Raw genomic sequence first — 23,302 nt, forward strand, 5'->3', positions numbered from 1 at the left:
TGCCGGCCATTACAGAACAGACGCACTAGTGATGGCTGTCGGTTTCCGTACAGTTCTGCCTGTCGCTACCCTGCAGATGACATAGCTGCCTGTCGCTATCCTCCAGATGGCACATATCTGCCTGTCGCTACCCTGCAGATGGCACATATCTGCTTGTCGCTACCCTGGAGATGACACATAGCTTCCTGGTGCTACCCTGCTGATGGCACAGCCGCCTGTGGCTACCCTGCAGATGACATAGCTGCCTGTCGCTATCCTCCAGATGGCACATAGCTGCCTGTCGCTACCCTGCAGATGGCACATAGCTGCCTGTCGCTACCCTGCAGATGGCACATAGCTGCCTGTCGCTACCCTGCAGATGGCACATAGCTGCCTGTCGCTATCCTCCAGATGGCACATAGCTGCCTGTCGCTACCCTGCAGATGGCACATAGCTGCCTATCGTTACCCTGGAGATGGCACATAGCTGCCTGTCGCTACCCTGCAGATGGCACATAGCTGCCTGTCGCTACCCTTCAGAATGGCACAGAAGGTACAATCACTGTTGAATCTTTGCTGTTCTGTCTTTCGCTATCTTAGCGAACTTGAGCTTCCTGGTTGGGAGTGCAGATGCGCGCAAAAGGACACCGCAAATCCCTCAGCCAATTTCATTCAATTTATGTGAGACACTGAAGTGACAGGAAAGCCAAGCGCGGCGAGGGACTCGCGTGTTTTTCCGACAGAGCTCAGTCGTTTTAATTTGAACTGCCGTAAGCACTCCTCTAAGCTGTTTTAAATACGCGCCTAATTAATTTTGATTGCATTCGAAGCCAAGCTTTCGCTTCGCGGGAGTTGTAGCAAGTTAATTAAATGTGACTCATCGAGTAGTGGGGTACAGTCTGCTGCATCATACGTCAGAGTCTTGCTTCGTATCCATGAGGTCCCACGTTCAAATCTAGACCCAGGAATCAGCTCTCCTAACTTGAGTGGCTTTCCTCAGTCCCTCCAGACATATATATCGAGACTGTTCCTCAAATTAAGCCACCTAAACTTTCGTTCAAGCCCTTTCCAGTTAATTTCACACGAATCATATCTTTCTAAGACGCCGTATAGTGTGGGCTGGTTCTTGTGAACACAGAAATGAACCTTCCAGTTCCAGAAGTGGTAGAATAAAAGGACAGCTATTAGAGTTTCAAGGACCCTGCTCCATGGACTGAGGCTGGGTGTCATCAGTCGAGGAGGTTAGTGTAGCGGTAACGCTCTAGACCCGTATTTGGGAGGTACTCGGTTCGAACCCCGGCCTGGACATTGGCCTTGCCGACTGAAATTTTTCAAATTTTCCTCGCTCCGTCCAGGCCAATTGCGAGACAGCATCTTGAATATGCCACGGCCAGTTCCTTCCAGTTCATGAATCGTCCTACCAGTCGACGCTCTGTAACTTGGATACTGACGAAGCCATAAAATAGCCCGCGAACTCACGAACATTTAACGTTACTGACAATAAACTGCAGAATTTCTAATTCGATGTATAGTGGAGCGTATGCAGGGGCCATAACAGACCCGTTTCTGAGCAACGGCTTGGGGAAACGGAGTGTTTTCTACGCGGTCCGCGCCGAAGAGTTAAAAAAAAGAATTGGAGCAACCAGTTCAGTTGAGCTCTGCTGAGAAGAGATGGCGCTATAGTACAGTTGATAGTTGACAAGAGTTCTGTACAGGCGGTTGTGACAAGAGGACCTAAGCGCATGAAGCTGAAGAATCTGCACTGTTAGAATCCATTGCCAGGGAACGGCTGGTGAAGACACAGCAGACTGGAAAAGGCTTAGCAGGTGCTGTGGTGATCTGTGAATTGTGGACATTGGTGGCGGCGCTGTAACTGCTTGTAGTTCCGAGTGGTGTGTTAATGTGGTCAGTAAATCCAATATCCAATCCAAAAACCCAGTGTACGGTCACTCCACACTACGTGACAATAGTTTGGTGAACATCCTTGAGCATGTCGTAATTGCCGAAACTTGTAAAAGATAAAAGGTAAGGTAATTTGTCCCTGTGCTTAATTAAGCACTATGCCATGAAGACGTATGGGGGATTGGAGGTATAGCTGCATCATTCTTGACTTCGGCACTAGATGGAGGTGAGTGGTCAGCTTCACGCCCTGGTCACATTATCCACGGGGAAATCCCCTTCGATATCCTTTGGATAGGAGACTGGGTAGGCCCCAGAACTGGTCTGGACGCCGGAATCAAACCCGGTCCGTTTATCTCGCCCTATACCCCGACTCTTAAGCGAAATTTGTTGGGCGAATTGATCACTCACTGACTGGATTAAGTTGTATGAAACTATTTTTTACTGGACTGAATGCCTGAGAGCTGCAACGGTAACAGCGATGCCTGTGATTACTGGACATTGTGAGTGCACGCTGCGGCAGTTAGGGAGCCCGACGTTTCGGAGGAACATACTCCCTCCATCTTTAGGTTTAAGGAGTAAGCTAAGCAAGGAACCAGCAGAAGGAGATGGCAAGGCGAGCTATTTTCTGACTTGGTTCACTCTTCTGCCTCGAAGATAGAGGTGATATATTCCTCCGAAACGTTGGGCTCGTCTCTGAGCAGCATGGAGTTAAAACTCAGTATAGGCGTACTCGAATTAATGATTCACTGATAAATGTTCAAACTCTCCAACATGTGAGCCTGGTATTAGAATGTTTTGCTAGGAAACCTCAATATGAGGCAGGTTATTGCTCTTTGTTCGACTGTCTTCCTGAATCTTAGTACCAAGAAAGGCATACAGAAGAGTGGCTCTGTTCAAGTAAGCATTCGAACCTATATTGCATACGCAGAACAAATGACAGTTTTTGAGAAACGAGCTACTGAAACGGAAATAGCAAATCAACGAAGTTTGGATTATTTACTATTTAAAGTTGCCGAATACCAAGAAATGAAACATTTGAAAGACAAACTGTAAAATAAAGCCAGCATGGAAATGAGTGTACGCATGCGTAAATAAGATTCTAAGAACACTTGGACCGTTACAAATGTTTAGATGAATTCCTTTACACGTAGCCAGTCCGAGGAGTCCTCAAGCCAATTCCGAGAATGTTCGACAAAATATAACAATGAATATGGCTTCCATATCCACATTCTTGGCTCATAGCGTGGGATGGGTACATTGCGCAGGTTCGCAACTATTTGTTTCAGCGTTCGGCCGCCAGCTGCAGCCTCAAGCAAGAGTAAGACATAAAGAATGGCAGAAGAGTTCGTGATAAGGGGAAGCCATGGCATAAGCGCGAGAAACTTTATTTAGGCACTATGTTCCTCCGTAACGCCGGTGAACTTTCACCGGACTGCTTCTTCATAGTGACCGCTGTGTGAACCTCAAATCGAACTGACTCTGTGTTACGTCCAAAGGTTTGTGTCGTTACAGCGGTTGATAAGTTTTGAACATTTTCCATCGTCTCATTTTGGTTAAAGAAACGCGACGTTTCCGAAGCTCACTCTGGTTCCCGGACCAGAGGACAAGGATCTGATCCAACGGAGTAGGTTTTATGCTTTTAGCTGATGATGGAAGGGAGTCGAGATAGAGCAGTCTGTATAGCGACTGGCTACAGGCTCGACAGCAGAGGGGTCGGAGTTCGAGTCCCGGTAGGGTAAAGAATTTTCTCTTCTCCACGTCGTCCAGACCGGCTCTGGGGCCCACCCAACCTCCTGTCCAATGGGTACCGGGGCCTCTTTCCTCGGGGATAAAGCGGCCGGGGCGTAAAGCTGACCGCTCACCTCCAACTAGTGCCGAGGTTGAGAAACTGTGGATCTATACATCCACTCCCCATACGCTATATATGCTCGTATATATTAGAGAACAGTCCGTTGAAATCAACGGTAAATCGAAAATATTGCAGCATGCAGACCCGTTGCTAGGCAATGACTATGTAAACAAGACCAGTTCCTAGGCAACAGATTCCTGACCGGTATCAATGGACTAACTGGGAAGTGGTGTTCTTTACGCGGTCTGTGTGACAGATGGTGTGACGCAACAATACAAGAACTATTGCAAGTGGTGTTTTCTATGCGGTCCGTACAGAAGTGTTACAAGCAGAACAAGCCTAGGGTTTAGTTAGTGACCGTGACCCTGCGAGTCGTAAGAGGCGACGAAAAGGGAAGTCTCAATTCTGAGACAGTAAAATATGGTCACAAGTCCCAAGGGACTCGGACCCAAGAAAGACTGCGCTGGCAAGGGCCAGCAGCATATACAAAAGACAGACCCGTCCTCTCGTCAGAGAGGGCGCCACACAAAATCAAGACCGTAACTGTCAAACAGTAATAAATATCTGGTCATGAGCCCAGATGGGGCTCGAAACCAAGACTTACTGACTGACTGACGGACCGTCAGTCGCAATGTGACTTTGACTTTGGTTTAGTTAGTTGTGAGACAATCGCCGGCCACCAAGGACGTGATCACAGATGCTGAGGGGTTTACCGCGTTGGATGCCGTTACCAGATAACGACTGGTGAAGACACCAACAGACTGAGAAGACTTACTACGTGCTGCAGTGAACTGCTGAGTGTGTGCATTCTGTTGGCGCTATAGTTACTTGTAGTTACGATCTGTAAGAGTTCAATAAATGCAATTACCAATCCAAACCCCGTCTATAGTCACTCACACTAATACTAATACAGGAATCCTATTTGTGACAGGTTATCAGATTCTACAGAAAGTACTTCCTTGTTAGCTGAAATACAAATACAACTTAGAATAGAATTACTTACAGGTTTGTTATGATACAGGGTGATGCGATGTATATACATATAAAGTTGTTGCTATTCGGTAACTTATGGACAATATATCACTAATTAAGGAAATTTCATGGAAGAACACACGTGTAATTGATTCTGTTACAATAATAAAGCAGTTTTATGCTCAGGAAATGATGATGCCGACCATATCACTGAAGAAGTTCGTGAAAGTCTTGACGGACAGATTAAAATAAGTGCAAACTCCATTCTATTTAATATCTAATATGCTTCTTTCTATTTCCGAAATGGATCTGATGACGAAATGACTAATGGTACCATGCATACATATACACGTACACAGCAAGTGGTCGGACTATTTTGTTGATCAATGTTTGAAATTAACAGGCGCTTGCTCATGTGGCTTCCACTATTCATGGAGATGCGAAATCAACCAGTCGTACAGGTGTATTAGGACTTGTAATACAATACGCATTGTAAGATTTGAGGCTTTCACGGCGGTGACTATGAAGAAAGCAGTCTTCTGGGATTTGGCACCGTGTATATGTGGTGTTAACCGATGTTCCGGAGGAACGTATCGCCTCCGTTACCGGTTCTCACGGTCTCTTCGCTTGCATATTTCTTATATTTTTTCTTCTACCCTGAAGATGGGGGCGATACGTTCCTCCGAAACGTCGGTTAACACCACATATACACGGTGCCAAATCCCAGAAGACTGCTTTCTTCACAATACGCACTGCTGTATTACCCGCATAGATCCGTCTAGCGTCCCTTTTGGGTTATCCCATCAGCTTCATATTAGAGATTACGATACAATTCCATTCCACGATAAATACCAACTACACTTCACATATCCAAGTGGATACATTATCTATACTCACAGAATAGACACGATATACTGAAACAAAAAATTCGTTGCGGCGGCAACTCGTATCAGAGCTTTCATTTACTGTTACAAAACTTACACATATATTGTCACGTATCCGGGGTTTGCGTGACTAATAAGGCGGGATTTTGGATTTGATGATCGAATTTATGGGACCTTTATACAACTGGTTACAGCACTTCACGAATCACTATCTGACACAACCGGGACCTCTGGATCTGTAGCCAGGAACTCTGACCACTAGACCGGGCATAGTTCGCTTGCGGACTACAGGCTACGGAATATTTTTAATTATCCTTCTGACCCCTTAGAGCCGTATATTTCTATATGTACATTATTACTTTCTATGTTTTAATAAAATTTATTGATTTCGTAGGTCAGGATCAGTATTGGATCAGGCGTGATTGCATTTGGTTTGTTTGAATAATTAAATTATTCCCCTTCCATGGATATTTAATGGGGGGAAATCCATATAGCAATAGTACTGAAAGCAAAATATGAATATATGAAAACTGACGCAACTTTATTTTACCAGGAAAAACGCAATTCATATGTTGGAGCATGTAAGTAGAGTATGCGCACAGTTTTAAATACAAGGATGACATCCTACTGAGGTTTTATTTGCCTGCAGATATGATGGCGCTGATGTTACGTAATTTGTAGAGCACTCTAGCGAGAAATTCTAGGAACTAATTTTGTTCAATCTGCTCGAATCTACCTGACACTTGTGATGCTTGCTTATTAGCATTATATGCTATAATGAAGGCTACGCGGTAAAGCCACATATGCTTATTAATCAAAAGCAAACAAACCCAGCCATTAGATGTACATGAATAATTTAATATCAAAGATTAACTGTAATGTTCTTGTTATTTCCATGAATAGGTCACAGAAGCTGCCTTTGTTTAGCTGTTCTCGTGATTTACTCTCCGCACTTCCGTTATTAAGATTATGGTAACACAACTGAAATCCCAGTGAGGCACGCCTCACGATTCAATGGCATATATTATTATTTATTATTATTATTGGAGGGGGTGGGTTTCCCCATGCACCGCGACTAATAGTCTATTGTACGTCCCCCTCTGATATTCTACCAGTCGCCATACCCTGCCGGTACTGGTGCGTGCTATCAGCCCCGTTCAGCCAGCGAAGCTGGCAGTGGTTCCCGATACTTCCCCATCTACCGGGGGCATTGGAAACTACCTGGGCGGGAAACTTTGCCTAATTTTGCTCAGAGGTCTCCCAGAGACACGAGGATCTTTTATGTGCCGTAAATCTACGACACGGGACCCACGGCTTAAAGTCCCTCCCGGAGGACTTGTTCCCTGAATTTTTCCGCCCTTAAAAATTCCACGACCTCCGCCGGGTTTGAACCCGCGTGGGGTGGGAACGTTACCCCTAGACTACGGAGGCCGCTCCAATGGCATATAAGTATTACCACTGCAAAAAATAATCCTTCGAAGTGTCTAGGGCCTTGTTTTCCGTTGGCTGAAAGTGTCACTTCTGTTCGGATTTCCTGGCAGGCGCCTTCGGAAGCGCGTACACCGAAATGCCATCTCCACATTCACCTGTTTCGAAACCGACGTTTTTCTAAATAATATATACGAGTTCAGATCGTACCTCACAGGAATCACACTACGTCTCCCATTGTTAACATCAAAATTTCGCCCTATTATAGCCCTCCCAACGTTAGCAAAAAATTTTACTATAATGCACCTCTTCCAGGGTCATAAAAATATATAATATATAAAATAAAAAAAAATCCGATTATATGCTCTACCTATACCAGAATGACAAACGGGCACTGCCTGGGAACCTTCAAAATCGGAGACATAGTTTCTTACCCCCCCCCATCAATGTAGTGTCTCTCACTACCACCCCTTCTTCTTCTTCTTCTTCTTCTTCTTCACAGAACAGCTGTTTAGAGAAACAGTCGCTGTTTATTGTGAAACACATAAATACATTATACGAAAATATATGAGTTATTTAATGTTAAAACAAGTGGCATATACAGTAACCTCTGTGATCCAAAGGGCCAGTATTACAAGCCATCTACGAATACGTCGAATCTTACACAGGAAGCCTGTGACGACATAATTACTGTGCTGCGTTTCGGAGGAATGTGCCGCCACCTTCTTGAGGGTCGAAGAGTAAGCCATATAAGAAATGATGAAAAAGGACACGGAAAGCAGAGCAGACCTGAATATTCTCCTGAAGATGGAGCCAGTAGGATCATGTGTGATGTCACCGGATTACACGGCTTTACATAATCTCTACAGGTTTCTGTATTTAATCTGTTTTTGCGAACGGCGCGAGAGGAAGGTGCCTTCTCGGAAGGATGCGTAACACTGCGGGCATGCGTAGATGCCAGGGAGATCAGTCTCACTACTGACACACGGGGAGGGGGGGGGCAGATGGGACAGAATGCTCCACTCAAATTAATTTCCGTCCTGAGGATTAATGAACCACGTTTCTGAAAATGTGATTTCTTGGAATTACGGAGCCCAAGAAGAAGAGGACAGACAAGACAAGATGGAAGCGATGTTTCAAGTCACAGCTTCCTCTGTGTACGCTTGGGAGGAGAGCGAAAACACTCTTCATATCGGTTCTTACACAGAAGCTGGAAAATGGACGGCTGAAAGTCCCGCCGGCTATAAACAAAAGTCGGTTAATGTAATCTCAAATTCCCTTACGGCTTTTTGATGCCAGACGCTGACGCTAGGATGTCCACAGTTACTTATCACTGTATCTGTGTCGTTCCGTGCGTTTGGTATCGAACGGACCGATCAGATCAGTCTAGCGGTACGTAAACCTGTAGACTTAAGGTGAAAGTAAAACTATGCCTGTTAACAGGCCGTAATGGGCCATAGGGTTGTGAGACGTCGAGGCTCCCACATTTTCTAGACAACCGTCTCACAGATGGCGGTGAGGATGTCAGCCTTACGCGCCAAGCCATCCCTGTAACAGGCGGTTGAGCCTCATATGGTTGTGAGACGTCGAGGCTTCAACGTTTTATAAACAACAGGCTCAGAGATGGCGGTGATGTTGTCAGCCTTAACGCGCCGGCCGTCCTTTATCCCTAGGAAGATTCCTGGTACTCATTTCTGTTACAGGCTGAGTCGACCCCAGGGCCTGGAAGATGTGGAATTGTACCCAGATTCACATTTCCGCACTTGTTGAGCAATAAATTTAAATACATGACTGTTATCACGCCGCCATAGCGGCAGCAAGAACTTATCTGCTGATGGGGTGTAGATACAAGGGATCTCGTAACCCAGTTGCATGCGTCGTTTCGACGCCGTTGAGACTATCTGAAATACTCATTCTGTTGGAAAATCACGTGATACAGACAGGTAATTCCTCAGCATGCCCTTATGTCACTCGACTACGTAATCCCTGTGCGGATATGACGAAATCTTTTATACATCACCGCAGTGTGGATAAGGGATCTATGTCCTAGATACATCTGAGTTATCACGGAGTTGTTGCGATGTCCTGTAAGTTAATTGACATATACGTACCAATGTACAGATACAGGAACAAACTCCACGGGAGTTTTCAGAAGCTAATACTTGCTCAGCTAGTCATAACATTTCCAGTATTCTCAACAGCCCCCAGTTTTCTCTATTCTGAGCTAAATGAATACCATCCCCACCCTCCCCTCATTTTTATACCGCTTTTAATATTATCCTTCCGTCTAAGCCAAAGGTCTGAAAGTTTTTCTTCACGTTTTTATTGATCAGAACTTTGTAATCATTGGATAAACAACTCGTGTATAGCTTGTACTTGAAATGTTTACAAACGGACACACGTGCATAATATTTCAGTTCACCTCTCAATTGTGGACACTGTCAATAGCGGAAGACTATTCGGAGGATTAGCAGAGCAGTTGCAAGTAGAGGCCACACTCGTGAGAAAGTTCTTAACAAATTTTAGCCTGGAATTAATTGCCTGAAGTATTGTTTTTTCAGTGTGTGTGTGTGTGTGTGTGTGTGGGGGGGGGAGTTTATACAGTTTCTTGATGCAAATTCAATGATCATACTTTCAGACAGGCCACAACCACTTCCAAGTCCTTCGTCACATATCGTGATTATTTTTTTGACGTCACTCGACCTTTGCAGTTGAAACAGAATAGCAACAACAGACAAATTTCCGTCCGTGAATAGAAACACGTTTCATGATGTAAGTGATTAACACACCTTCCATTTTTGCACATTACTGAGCACATACGCCCTCTCCTGGGGAAGTTTTCAACTCTCAGTTACGGATTCGAAAAATACATTTGCTCTCGGCTTAACAGTTTTATCTCCAGCGAATGTGAAACAGACAATCAGCCGCGTCAAGATGGGACGGATGTCCACAAAGATCCCTGACGATGGAGACAGTAACAGTTTTCGAAACGTTGCAAATCCGGTTTTGACAAGACTGACTTTGCAGGAAAACTTAAATGCGGTAACTGCCTGTCAAAGCTTCAAGTGTCTTGTGGAAACACAAGCGCCTACTCATGCCGTGGCCACGGCATGGCCTCACGTTTCCTACAAGAGACTCAACAGAACAATTTAAAATATTTATGTGCTAAGGCAATCTTAAGAACTATCGCTGATCATTTGTATATTATTTATCGCCTAGGGGCATATTAATCGGTTTATGAATTAAGCGGGCTCCAAGAAACCGATCAACGCCGGACGTTGGTCAGTTTTGCACTGTGAAGACCTACTCTGATGGCCCAGTAACCAGACAGTCAGGATAAAGTGAGAGCACAAAAGGATTTTTATGTATAAAATTACAGCTGGACATGACCAAAAATCCAACATTAGAGATCTTGCTGTTACACGTCTGTTAGTGGAATATGCCAGTTGAAATTCAAAAAGGAAATTATCATTCCTATTTTCATCGTTTAAAAAAAGGTAAAACTGTCCCTGTACTTAACTAATTAAGCACTACGCTATGACGACGTAGTGGGGAATGGATGTCTATACCTACGTTTTCTTGACCTCGGCACTTGTTGGTGAGTGGTCAGCTTCGCGCCCCAACAGCTTTACCCCCGATACCCATTGGATAGGAAGCTAGGGTGGGCCCCAGAAGCTGTCTGGACGACATGAACAGGAGGAAATTCTTGACATTACTGGGACTCGAACTCCAAACCCTCGGGCGTCCAGCCCGTAGCAAGTCTCTATACTGACTGAGCTATCTGTAGTTTACATGTAAACAGTCCGAAAGTTTCTTAACTGTAGTTCACGAAAAACTGGCAGCGGGTATTGGGTGCTGTCAAGTGCAGGTTTTTGTTGTTTTAAATGCCCACGTGAACTAAATCGAGTCTAGAAAATAGAAACTTGAACGTGTTACTAACGACACGTCTGTTACCGCCGCTACTTCGAGCTGCCTGTTCGATATGACGAGTGAACTATTCAAAAAGTTGTTTGAAAAGCCTTCCCCCCCACTTTATTTTTACGTTACTTTTTTTCCTCCGTCCTATAGAAATTGCTTCGTTCCGGGAAGCTGAGCGTTACACATACGTGGAACCGTTGCCAAGCACTGCGTAACGTGCCGACGTCACCGCGCTCAACAATTCCATATCAGAAAGAAACATTAGCCTGATAGTTCCGGGTGGGGCTTAAATGCCGTATTAACTTTTATCTTTACGGAATACTTCATACAGTTACACTGCCACCTTAACATAAGGGCTGATCACTGCTAGCACGCGAATTTCAGCCGTATTGTTCCCCGGCACTGTTGAAGTCACGAAGACTGTAAGACGACTCATTGTACGGACAATACTTTGTAAGATGAGGCACCGACTAAACAATTAACATTAGTTTACTACATCTATATCACGAGCCTCCTATACGATCTTAAAAAAAAAATAAAATAAAATAAAATAAAAAAAATATATATATAGAATATTCCAGTTTGTCCGTGAGAACGCAACGAAATTACAAAACTAACGACTGATTCGATGATATAAAACATCATCATCATCATCAGTAATCTGTCAAGACGACAGGTCCACAGTCTCTTCCAAAACAATTCCTCCACTTAATGCGATCTAGAGCTTTCTCCTTCAAATGACAGTATCCTCTTCTGTCCCCAAGGTCATCCAGCATCTTCTTACGTCTTCTTCCTCGTCTTCTTGTCACTTCTATCCGCCCTTCTATCTTTCCTTCGATAACTTCTTTTAGAAGGCAGTTTCTGCGTAAAACATGACCAATCCAATTAGCCTTCCGTTTTCTTATTTCGTGTAGGATATTCCTCTGCTCACTGACTCTAATTAACACTTCTTCATTTCTCACATAATCGGTCCAACTGATCGTCTCCATCCTTCTCCAACACCACATTTCGAAACTTTCCGGATGTTTCTGATCTACTGCCCTAAGTGTCCATGTTTCAGCCCCATACAGAGCTATGCTCCAAATGTAGCATTTCACCAGTTTCTTCGATATAAAACATCAATTTAAAATTTTATTCTTGTTTCATACTATAACTTATGTTTTATATAATCTGATTTATTGTATTTTTTACGTCAAGTGTTTTATATGATTAATAGTATTGTATCTTGTTTAATAGTACCGTGTATTTGCCTGATGATGGCTATTGATAGCCAGAACATGTAGCAGAGCCGTAGCCAGGCACCGATCTTGATATTTGTTGTGTTGTGACGGTTAACAAAGAAGTTGTATTTCGTAATGTTAACTTGCTTGCTTTGTTTCTCCCCTATTCATTTTAAGTCCTGCACATTATGGAACAATGCGTCCGGGCTGATGCTTAATGTAATGTCCCACGAATAACAAGCACAAATACTTAATCGCAAACCGTCTCCTTTGCACAGTATAACTCACTTCACTTATTCACGCGAAAATGTATTCAGTACTCGCAGAATAGACGCGATAAGTTGAAATAAAAGAGTACCCGCTCGTTCATGATCTACTATGTAATTTGAAGAAAGCAGTCTTCTGGGATTTGGCACCGTGTATATGTGGTGTTAACCGACGTTTCGGACGAACGTATCGCCTCCATCTTCAGGGTAGAAGGAAAAATATAAGAAATCCGCAAGCGAAGAGACCGTGAGAACCGACGCTGTATGCTCTGAGGCACCAGCAGCGTCGTCAGATAAACAACTTCGCAATCCTCATGGCCTTGATACGAAACAAACTGCTCTAGTCGGCTGGCACTTGTTTCGAAACTGCGGAAGTTACGATGACATTTGTGGAGGTTAGGTTCCGCGAAGAGTATGTTATGTAGTTTCTATGTAAATTGCTTTCACACAGTCAGCTTGTTTGTTACGCGGGGTCACTGCAGTCACGCTGCTTTATGTAACACCAAGCCGCAGTCCCTGCATCGTAACCCGTTTCTCTCAAACGGCGCGTCACAAAACAGAAGTGGCGAAGATAAGGAAGGAAAACCCCGGGACAAACTGTTGCTTTTGTTGTTACATGCATGGGTTCCAGTCCGAAGCAGCTTCTCTCCGTAAGAAACGTATCTGAGCTTGACCGATAGAAAGGAAAGTGGGGGGGGAGGCAAGGCGGAAGCAGCTTGCCGCTTGGGGCAGAAAGCGCCGGGCCCCGCCTCCTCAGTTAGCGACCAGCAGTGGATATCCTGGCAAGGAATGGGGCATGGACACAGAGGCCCGCCTCTTCAAGACTTAGAATCCGTGTAGAATGTGGGCATTAAGGGGTTGGGGGGGGGTGCATATGTTGTTTTACTGATTTCAGCTGTGATAACGAAATCGAACTGTCGTCTTATTGTTAACGTGTAGGCTTTTATTGTAGCGTGTACTGAATATCTGACAATGGTAACTGTATCGAAGACACGATAAATGCACACAGATTCTGCTAGCGGTTGCGTGGAAATACGTAAGTAAACTGTGTGTTCATAATGCAGCTTTTAATATTGTCACGTGTGGGAGTGTGGCTGTCTTCGGAGTTTTGGAATATATATTGGATTTACTGACCACCTTATAATACGACGCGTAACTACAAAAAATACAGCGCCACCGCTGATCTCCACACTTTACAAATCACCACAGCACATGATTAGTATTTTCCAGCCTGCTGTCTTCACTACTAGTTGCCTGGTAACGGCTTCTAACAATGGCTATTCTTATACTTCCGGGCTCCGTTCCAACTGCCTGCCTTCCTTACCCATTAAACAGGAGGCTGGGTGGGGTCCAGCGCACGTCTGGACGCTGTGGAGAAGAGAAAAACCTTGCGCCTGCCAGGAGATCGAACCCCGGCCGTCCAGCCCGTCGGTATACCTACTGAACTATCGAGGCTAGCAAGTTCTTTACAAAAATAAGGAATAATGGTATAAATAGTAACAGTAACAGATCTGTAGAAATACAAATATATGCAACAGGAAAATGGGCCGTATATTTTTTCTGGGAATCCCCTGTTTGAAGTAGGGCTCGATAGGGAGGGCATGAAGACACGTGATGCTGGCTTCTCTAGGCCGTGTTTGTATAGAAAGAGCCCCCGAAACTTAACGTCTTCGTCTCGTGAAAAGCTTATCAATAAATACAACTCACGATTTCTCTTTTGGGGCATTATATCTACTTTTGCGTTACCTCCCACGAATTGCCCGCACTCGAAGCTCCTTGCCTTTTGTTGTAATTTCTGCGTATTTATTTCTTTTCCTGACAATTTCTCCCCTGTAACAAGTTCTGGGAAACTTCTTCCTCAAAATTACTTGCAACGTTTATTATTAGTTTATCTATACTTTTGAAAGTAACCGTTTCCACGGTCACAAGTAACAGGGCGTTGGTTGCATAACCATGTAAGTGCCCCGTACCCAGAATTGCACTGCTGGTGCCCTTAATTACACTTATCGGAGACATTTCGTTCAAAGCGTAACGATGGTTTAAACTCAATGATTTAGTCCAGGAACTAGAGAACACAACTATATATGTATTTCCCGCGTTTAGTGTACCGTCCGTGCCCTTTTACCTGGCCGCTGTCACCACAATGCGCAGTGGATTTGATCGAGTCTCCTACGTGAGGTAAGGACTCTAAGGGGCTTAGTTACAGTGCGTCACCGTCCCTCTCTCCCGCTGTCCCGCGGCTTCTTGTCATACTTTTCACTTGTGCTCATGCGCAAACCAAAGGCCTGGGTTGTACCTCTATTCATAAGGCAGCTTGAATGGGTCAGAGTTCATGGGATAATGTTGAACTGCGTGACGGATTGCCGTCTCGAAATGCAAGACTGCCTGACAAGTAACTACCTGACCGCGTCCGTCGGCTTCACAGTTTGTCTCACACGTGACTAACGCCTCTGCGGTTGGACCGCGATGTATGTTGAACCTCTTCCAGTATTTCGGTGTATTGTGACATGACTTACACCTGAGAGCCAGAAGAAATCTACCGTTGCGTGGTAACGGCCGCTAAACAACACGTGATATCTGGTTTCCGTGGCAACAGATACACACGCAGCAATAGAAGAACTGTTAAAAGCGGTGTTTTCTGTCAGCTCCGCGCCGAGGTCAACCGGTAAGGACTTGGTACGGAAGCAGAGGACGGACTGACTGTCGGTCGTAACGTGACCTTGACTTTTGTCGCCTTTCCCCTCCCCGCCCGTCGGTCAGGATGCTCCATTACAATTGTCTGTGTCGGCAGCTGTTACTGTCCAGCGCCGAAAGACTGGATGATAGTGAGCAATGGGTTGGGAAGGAAACGTTCCTGGCTAAATTTAAAGCAATATACTGGAATTTACCTGGAGGGACTGAGGACGATCACTATAAATCTCATTCAGGATAGGCGATGTTCCTGCTGTGATTCGAACCGGATACTTTCCGAATGCAAAAAAGAAAAGTTACGGTTTGAACCGTTTTGTGCTCGATCTGTAATGGTCAGAAATGAGAACTGAAGGACCATTGTCTCTGCCCCGGATTCAACGTCAAGACGGACTGGCCGTCGGTCGTAAAGTGATTTGTCCTTGGACTCTGCCTCACGTTCAACCTGAAGACGGCAACTGCAATTTACGCCGAAATATTGGTGCAGCTTGAACACATGACGCGGCTAAACCCCCAAATCACTGTACTGTACGAGGCTTGCGGTTCTAACGGTGGCAAGTATTCGGGTTACGGTCTTGTGGTATGTGACGCCGTACAGTTTGGTAGACAGAAACATGCTGCCCTGGTCACGGATGTTGATAAATATCTACCAGACTGTACGGCTATATGAACCTACTTGCCGTTCTGAACAGAATGTGCAGTCGAGTTGGTCGAGTCCACTGAGTATGACGGCGATTATATGTGGCTTACATGGCCTTAGTTACAGTGCGTCACCGTATCTCCCACAACAGACTGCAACTATCGCCATGCCGCTTCTCCCCACATTTCTCCTCACGCACAACCCAGAGGTGAGGTTCAAAGACACGGCGTGTAGAATGATGAGTTGTGTTAGCCTAGGAACTGGTGACATTATGCCCCTTCACAGATGTGCGCAGAATCCAATGAAATATCAACAGGGACAGTAAGGTGGCGCCAGTTGTACTCCGGTGGAAGTTCTTGCAACGAAGGAGAGGTAAATTAAAACTCACTTAAAAGTTCGTATTTTATTACGATATTTTGTAGTGCTTTGTAAATACTTTATCTGGTTCATGTAGGCCTACTTACGTAACCTTTATGAATATTCCAGGAAACCCAAGTACCTATAGAACAGGAATTTCGCTATCTGGGAGGGGCGAGCATTTAATCAAGCGGAATATATGCTTTTAAACAGAAACTTGTGATAAGCTGCAACAAGTACTGTGGACATGAAATTCCACGAATCCAATTTACCATATAAATCAATGACTAATCGCGCTTCCAGTCAACTTGACAGTTCAGAGAAACGTCATCAATAGAAACTGATTTCTATATATAGGTTTTAGCTCTGCAGGAGTTTTATGTAAGCTGGCGTCGAGCGGGGTTTGCGTAACACAAACGCTACAGACTCGGGTTGGGTTCGAACCTGGGTCTGAAGACTCTTATCCTAACAGAGGTTTTCCGAGGCCTTCCTCAGTCCCTCTAAACAAATACAGGGATAGTACTTCTATCACGCCACGATCACCTCCCGTTCATCAGTAATTTTATCTACGTTGGATCGAAGTTCTCCCAGAGGTGGCTATGAATGTGACGTCGTGCAGTCAGCTGAAACTTCACCTTCAACTGCTACCAAACTACACGGCGTTACACGCTCTTCCATCATCCTACCATTCGACGCTATCTAATACGGATACAACCCCCGCCCCCCAATTCCATATGCCGGAGTCTCACACTACGGCCATGGAAAGGAGTCCCGTGTGTGGTGGGGGTGACGGCGTTCTAGACATTCCCCTCCATCTCCCTCCAGTCTGTGCCAATCAGCCCAGGACGTTAATCACGTGATCATCAGTACTGACCTATCCGATCTCCGGCAATGCGGGCTGGGAAAAGGGAAGGCAGCTGTACTGTTCATCTCGAAAACATTTGCCGTGTATATGTACGTTATACATTAATTTTTTTATAAGTAAGCAAAAAAAAGTAAAGTAAAGCTATCCCTGTACCAGGCCGTGGAGGCCCACAGGGTTGTGAGACGTTGAGGGTCCCAACACTTTCTAAACAATTGGCTCATAGGTGGCGGTGAGGTTGTCAGCCTTACGAGCCGGCCGCGCTTTACTCCCCAGGAAAATTATTTAATTAATTCCTGGTACTCATTTCTGTTAGAGGCTGAGTAAACCCCAGGGCCATAGGAAATTTCTGTATCATGAGAACTGGCAAAATTACTTCGAGAACGGAATATGTTCCACTTTTACTGTCTGTACTCTTCTTTTTCTGACGAAATCGTTTCTGCCTCCGTCACGCGTGACGTCATTACGTACTGAGCATGCGTCAGAGATCTGGAGATAACGATAATTCGGGTAGTGGCAACATTCATGCGCTAGGAATGACTACACGATTGGACCCCAAGTTGAGATAGCGTTATTTGCTCATTCGAAACTTCGGACAGAACAAATTGTAAAGCCGCCGATCCCTTCGCCTCAGTTCGAGCCTCGGTCTATGTGATCCCATTCCGGAATGTTGCAATAACTTACGTCCCGCAACGTCTGACCTGAACTTCACAAACATTCCCGCTAATCCGCCTGCAGTTAATCCGGATGTCGGATAATCCAAATCCGAATAAGAAAAAGCTGTTCACAGTTGAGTAAAGGTACAAGGTAAAGTTGTCCCTGTGCTTATTAAGCATGAAGGCGTATGGAGAAGTGGATGTATAGATCCAGATTTTCTTTACCTCGGCACTGGTTGGAGGTGAGTGGTCAGCTTCACACCCGTGGAAACAGCCCCCGGTGGTTGGGCCCCAGAGCCGGTCTGGACGACGTGGAGAAGAAAAGATTCTTGAACGTACCGGGACTCGACCTCCGACCCCTCGGTCGTCCAGCCAGTCGCTATACCGGTCTACGGAGTAACAAAGGTAAAGCAGTCAAGGCGAGCTGTGTATGAGACACGCATGTGCAGTGTCTTTGCTGCGAAACGTCTTCATGCAAGGGCAGGGCTGCACTGGAACAGTCCACTATAAACTGTACAGGACTACGTTTAAAAATGGAAGCGTGGGTTCCGCCGGGCTTCATTTCTGATTTTTTCGGTAAGTCTATGAGAAGAGCGCCATCAACTTGTTTCTTTCTGAGATTCCGTTCAGCTAGGAAATTTATTTCAGCAATTCCCAGAACTTGTTATTCCAAAACTGCGTTCATAAGTCAGTTGAACTGAGCCCTAGAGACAGTGGCAGGTTATACAGCTCTCTGTGTTTCTGTTGTGTGTGTATGGAAAACAGAAATACGTGCTATTACATCTGAAATTGTCTAGCGCTGGAGCTTTCGAACACAGGGTGTCAAGAAAGTTACGCCGGGTTTTCAGGATATATTTTCTTAACCGTCATACGCGCTAAAGAAGTGACCCCCTGAAATGAACAATGCCGTCTCCCGGGATGTGGCGCCGTGTAGATAGTGTTAACCGACGTTTCGGAGGAACGTATCGCAGACTGCAGCCACCTTCTCACGTTGGTTCCTCGCTCGCGGATTTCTTATACCCTGAAGATGGAGGCGATACGTTCCTTCGAAATGTCGCTTAACACAATATCTACACGGCGCTACATCCCAGAAGACGGCTTTCTTCATAGTCACCACTGTGGAAACTTCAAATCTTATAACCTCCTGATATTTGATCTCAGGTTGTCGCAGCAGTGACTGGGATGTGACGCCGTGTAGCCTGGCCGCCCAGCCCGAAGCCCGTTACTGTACCGACTGAGCTATCCGGTTTATGCAGTACATGGATACATTTTAATGTTTAAATATGATTGACAAACTTCTACTATATAAGTGTATAATAAAACCCATATGGACATATGGTATAAAGCTATGGGGCTGTACAAAACCATCAAACACAAAAATAATTCAAAGACTTCAATCCAAATTCTTGCGCTCAGTAACTAAAGCACCTCGGTGTGTCTCCAACTTTACTATCCACAGTGATCTGCAAATCCCATTCGTCATAGAAGAAATACACAGATTGTCAGCTCTCTACCATGCAAGCAAAGTCGGACACAGTAACAGACTATAGTCCATTCGCGGAGACGAGACAGCGTAAACAAAGCAAGCCCCGCGTCGCCACAGCTGACAGCAAGGAGTGGACAAAGCGCGCAGTTACTTCAGTGTACTCACTGCATTCGGACGCACGTTAACCTGCATTCAGACTGAAGAGTGAACTTTGGACGCCCCTGCAACGGTACACGCATCACGTGATCGCTGCATGATTTCATTCAGAGAGCGAAGGAGATACCGCGTGCATTTGTTTACGAGGACTCTCTCGTCTCCGCGAATGGACTGTAGCTGTAGAAATTAGCAACCCACCAACTGTAAGAAGACTGGAGACAGACAACCCGCCCCACCACCGTTCCTCTACAGGGTCTGTCAGAGTAACATCAGTGGATGCCTTCCCTACTCAAGACACCTACTTAGAGCAAATCTACTTATCACTCTATATTATCGGGAGTAGATCGTAAATATGCTATTGATTGAAAAAATGACTGTTATTCCGTCTTTACTATTTTAGCTGCTACTGTACATTTTCATGGACCGCCTCTGTGGTCTAGTGGTCAGAGTTCCTGGCTACAGATCCAGAGATCCCGGGTTCGGTTCCGGCGCTACAAGATTTTCTGAGAAGTAGTCCACCCTGCCTCGTGAGGATAACTGAGGAACTATTTCAAGGAAATAGCGGCTCCGGTCTAGAAAACCGAGATTAACGGCCGTTGGTATCCGTTGCGCTGATCACTTGACACTAACTTCGTCGACAAGCGGCGGTCGCTCGGTCGGTATAGTTCGCTTGCGGACTACAGGCCACGGAGTTTGTATATTTTCATTTTGTCGAGAAAACTAAACATCCCGGACGAAGAACGGGTGCTCCTGCTTGCTGTGCATGAATCCGCGGGGTACACAGGATGCTCTACGTACCCACGCCAGAAGTTCGCAGGATAGCATAGTTTTTAGCGAAACCCAGCATGAATTTTCACCGTGTGTCTATCAAGCACGGCCGCGTTCATGGCTGTCAGAAGGCTCCATTGTTCAGCGTGTAAACAGCTTGAGTGAATGGGTACACGCTGGGGCCTTAAATCATTTTATGTGACCGACTTTAGTAATGGACAGAACGCGAATTACTGTCAAGAATCCGCGGGTACCACTGAGCACATAAAACGGTTTTACTCTTCTCCGAACGCTCGTAACATTACCGCTGTTTCAGTTGCTCAAATGATCAGGCCTGCGCACTGCCAACTGACTCTTCCACGAACACTCTGGACCGATTAGGGCCAAGATGCAGTTATTTATATTGCCCATATTAACTTAACGCAAAAGTGGCATAAGGCATTGTTATCCTGGCTTTGCACAAAGTTCAAGAAAAAAACGCACGTATGGATTGTCATGTCTGTCCGTTTGTCAGTCCTCATGTTTCAAGTGCAGAACCGCTGAGCGGATTTTGACGAAGTTATGTATAAACGTCTTGCCATTTTGAGGCCACTCCATATTCAGTTTTTAATTTCCTACAGTTGGTAGTGGGGCACACGGCACCGTAATTGGTTGTGGCACTATGCTACAAGTCGGAAGGTCGCGGGTTCGATTCTCGACGAGGTCATTGGATTTTTCAATTGACCTAATCCTTCCAGCCGCACTATGGCCCTGGGGTCTACTCAGCCTCTAACAGAAATGAGTACCGGGAATCTTCCTGGGGTGAAGGGCTGCCGGCGCGTAAGGCTGACAACTTCACCGCCATCTGTGAGCCGATTGTCTAGAAAATGTGGGAGCCTCGACGTCTCACAACCCTATGGGCCTCCACGGCCTGTTACAGGGATAGCTTTACGTCTGCAGCTCGTACTAACGAAGAAAAGTGGGCAGGCTCAGATGAGATGGCTGGTAGATGAAGAGGATGATTTAAGATACCTCGAAGAGTAGATGCAATAGACAAAAAATACAGAAAAATGGGCACTGTCGTAAAGGAGGCCGAGGTTATTACGGGACCGTAGAGCCAAGAAGTGTAATAACCATCTGGCAGACGCACAAACTTGTGGGAGCGGAGCGGCGCAACCTTAGTGCAGTAACCATGGTAACCAACAGTGACTACCGTAATAATAAAAGATGAAGTTGCCCCCGCGTATTTGCCTGCAATGAAAATGGCGAGTGGACATGGGAACTGTGCAGCTTTCCAGCCATGGTTCGGCTCAAGTTTCGTAATGAAACAATCACCCCCCCCCCCACCAAAGGGACGTACTTTTTTGGATGGACTTATTGCTTAAAAGCGAAGTATACAAACCAGATGTAGCCAAACTGTGGCTCGCGAAACGCATCTAGCTCTGCTGAATCGCGAGTAGTGATCCAGCAGTCCTCTTTTTACGCATGGATAAAGCACAGAAATGCGCCGCGTGGCAAACCTGCGCCTTCCCGTTCTTTCTGTTTGCTGTTCCCGAACTGCTCAATACTGTCACGTGATAAGTGTAACTTGAGACGAGGTCTGGATTGGTAATCGCATTTATTGCACGCTTACAAAACGTAACTACAGCACACATGAAGTTTTCTGTCTTCACTAGCCGTTACTTGGTAGCGGCTTCAACGGCGGACGTGCCCCTTCCTCTGGCTTCCCGAAACGTCCCCGGCCACAGTTACCAGCTTCTCACTTCTCACAGCTGGAGCTCTCAACTGAGTCTGTCTTATGTTACGACCGACGGTCAGTCGGCCAGTCTGTCTTGGAATAAGGTACCCATCTGGGGCTTACCACCAGATTTCTATCTGTAGTCAGGCAGTTGCGGGTGTGTTCATGTGGTGCGCTCTCTCTGACAGGAGCGGGTCTGTCGTTTACAATTACTGCTCCACCCCGCCAGCGTTAATTCTCAGGTCCGAGTCCCTTGGGACTCACGACCATATTTTACTGTCTCAGATCCGAGACTTCCCTTGTCGTCGCCTCCTACGACTCACAGGGTCACGGTGGAGGTATTCGACCCCGCCTCCACACGGGAAGTAACTCTCGACTGAACTACTAGTCCTCATTATACAGCCCCGGCACGGACCGCACAGAAAACCTCTTCCATTATTGCGTATTCTCTCGTCGGATAAATAACGTGTCCACAGCTCTGTTTCCACACCTGTTGCTTGACAATGGGGCTGCATGTCACGGTATTATCATATGCGGCTCTGATGTTCAGTAAGTTCGGTCACTCCTAATAGTACAGCAATAACTATGAACTATGAAATTTTATATGGTGTTTAATGTGGGTTTGAAACTTGGTCTTTCACACTAAGGGAATAACATACACTGTGTGCTTATTCGAGAACAGGATGCTCAGGAGAACACGTGGATCTAAAGGCAGGAAGTGACAGGGAGAGGGGTGGGGAAAGTTGTATAATGGAGCTTTATATTTTGTAGCCCTGCTCCTGAAACCAAGGAGGATGTCACCGGCGGAGCTCGTGATTTTTTTTTCTGATTGGTTAGGCCCCAATACATTAAATAACTTCCTATAAATCCTGTAAGAGTGAGGTTGATGGCCATTACAAAATTTTGGTTTACAAGAGCAACGAATTATCGGGCGTTAACGTGAGTGTTTTGGAGTATACCACGAATGAATGAGCAGTTTCAGTGTGTCGTGTCTATTCTGTGAGTATACTATTCTGATTTGTATATGTGAAGTGCAATACACCATATAATGGTGACGGTTTACGATTGACTGTTTGTGGATGTTATTCGTGAGAGATGGCGTTAAACGTCGGTCTCGACGTATCATTCAGTAACATGTAAGACAGACAAGCAATGCGGGAGAAGACAGGGGAAGTTAAGAGTATGGAGGTCTATGGAGGAAATGATGGGACATCTCTATGTAATCCCAGCGGGCGCTGCATCAGGTTAGAAATATATTTCATACAGAAACAGTTACTGATTCCATGGAGCCCAGTCATTCTTGAGAAGCTGCCAGTTGCTCAGCTACTCAAGAATTTCCTAATATTTTATGGAAAATAAGGTTCATTACCGTGTTGACGAGAGTAAATCAATAATTCATTCTCAATTTCTGATGAATCAGCGAGAACTTACGCAGTCGTTAGGGCATCTGAAATGAAAATAAAAGCGCTGTGAAATAAGCATCCAGCTGTGCTGCTCTGGATGTCACAGGATGCGCACTTCTTCAGGACGTTGGTGTCTTTGTTGCACTCACGAA

Source organism: Cryptotermes secundus, unplaced genomic scaffold (assembly GCF_002891405.2).
Source record: "Cryptotermes secundus unplaced genomic scaffold, Csec_1.0 scaffold1361, whole genome shotgun sequence".
NCBI classification, from domain to species: domain Eukaryota; kingdom Metazoa; phylum Arthropoda; class Insecta; order Blattodea; family Kalotermitidae; genus Cryptotermes; species Cryptotermes secundus.